The sequence below is a fragment of the Lacerta agilis genome, chromosome 1 (assembly GCF_009819535.1).
Source record: "Lacerta agilis isolate rLacAgi1 chromosome 1, rLacAgi1.pri, whole genome shotgun sequence".
NCBI classification, from domain to species: Eukaryota; Metazoa; Chordata; class Lepidosauria; order Squamata; family Lacertidae; genus Lacerta; species Lacerta agilis.
The window spans coordinates 91,982,101-91,984,062 of record NC_046312.1 but is presented as its reverse complement, the minus strand read 5'-3'; the positions used below and the strand labels follow the sequence as shown (position 1 = coordinate 91,984,062).

Below are 1,962 nucleotides of genomic sequence, written 5' to 3'. Positions count from 1 at the left end.
AAATAAAAATCTGGAGACAAGAAAATTTATTGCTGAAGTGGGGGGGGGGGGAGTTATTTATTAAAAAATGGCAAGAGTGAGGGAAGAGAAGGAAGAAATCTTTCTTTGCAATACAAGAGCATCCTGGAATACAATAATGTATCTTGCAAAACCTATAAGACCTATAGCAGGCTTTTCACTAAACTATTTTCCATCCAGTTTGTTATAGTTAATATATTAACATTTCCCAGGGGCTTTCTCCCCTACGGGTAAGTTATCCTAGTAGGTTCATGGGGCGAATTATGTGTGTGGATGAGGCATATAGAAGGCTGTGTGTGTGTTTGTGTGTGTGTAAAGATTAAGCTCAATGGAGACTTTTATGTGGTCTTGGCTGCCCACCAGTCATCCACACTATGTGAAGACGGAATTTATTTCTTTGTTCATTTCATTTATGAATTTCTTCCCACAAAACATCAATAATAATAAGACATAAAAATGATTTCAAGTGTAATCTCACACATGCATAGTTTGTCCCGTTTTCAGATGTATATTTGTAGCCAGAAGGCTATGCAATGGTGGCAAATCTGCTCTCCCCTGATTTGAACCTGCTTCGAGTTCATGAAAGGGGAATTCCCACAGCCCAACGTTCCATTCCATCTGTGCCTTGACTTGCTCTGCCATTGACATGTTGGATTCTGTTCCAAGGCAGACCTCCAGTCCAGAGTTTTGAGATAGAAAAGTAGAACATCCTATTTTTCAGAGGGGTTTTATTTCTTTCTTCCTAAAGTGACTAGGGTTTGTCAGCTTCATATCTGTTTTGGATGTACCTTGAAACTTTTGACGTTCATTATGTTTGTGAGTGAATGAATGAGTAAGTTAGACCCAAAGGGCCAACCAACCCTGTTCTCCCTGGGCAGAGGGTAGGGTGCAGATGGTCTCCCAGGTGTGCAGTGATGCACCAAGATATTGCCAGGTGATTTGAAGCCCTCCACTCCTTCCTCTGGAGTATGTAGCCTTCGAAGGCCAACAGGACAACAGCAGAAATAAACACTGTGCACAGTCAGATAGTCACCTCAAGAGAAGATGTGGGGGCTGGGAAGAGGGGCTCTCCATGAGGTTGACCCGGGTCTGTCTTAGCAGCTGCAGCGGCCACGGGACCTGCGTCAGTGAAATGCACCAAGGCTTTATTTGGGAAATGAGCCCCGCACAACCTTCCCTCTTGCTAGCTGAGTGAGAGTCCGAATGGATCAGCCAGAACTAGGTCTTGCAGATGCAGCAGCTGCACCACTGGCTGGCTATGAGCTTGTGGTGCCTGCTCAGCCCGGTTGTGTCTACACCGGCTGCTACTGTGGGGAAAATGTGTGGAAGCTTTGTGAATACATCCGAAACCAGAATCTATACCCTTTAGATGATTTTTTTTTTTTTTTTGCGATTTTCATTTCCAGTGACAGGAGGATGGTGCCCCTTTGGGAGCAGCAGGCAGGCATGGTTGGTCAACCTGTGATTTGGGACTACCATGTTGTTTTGCTTCATGTGGCCAGTGGAGACCAGAATTTCATTTACGACCTCGATACTTTGCTGCCTTTCCCTTGCCCCATCAACACCTACCCGGTATATTGAAAAGGCTTTTAAATCAGACAGCGTTATTCATCCATAATTTCAAAGAAAAGTCCAATTGGTTTGAGCTGACGTGTACCTGAAGACATTTGCTTCTGACCGATCCCACATGAAAGATGCCAGCGAGAAGTGGCAAAAGTCACCTCCGTTATCCATAAAATGAAAGCAATAATCAATGTACTGTACTATAAAATAAATAAGACAGTATTGTAGATGATCAAAATTAAAATATTTTTTTTCTTACCTGCACTGATGAAAGTTATTGTTTGGATGGTGGGCTTTTATCCATTTCTGCAGTCACACAATCAATCAATCAATCAATCAATAGCTGAACTGGGCTCCACACAGTCACAAAAACAAATTGAC

General features: G+C 43.1%; 1 pseudogene; it reads left to right on the top strand.

Annotated features, from left to right (window-relative positions):
- Positions 1–1,221: 1,221 nt before the first annotated feature.
- On the top strand, positions 1,222–1,759 carry LOC117046418 (annotated as a pseudogene).
- The last annotated feature ends 203 nt before the right edge of the window (positions 1,760–1,962 follow it).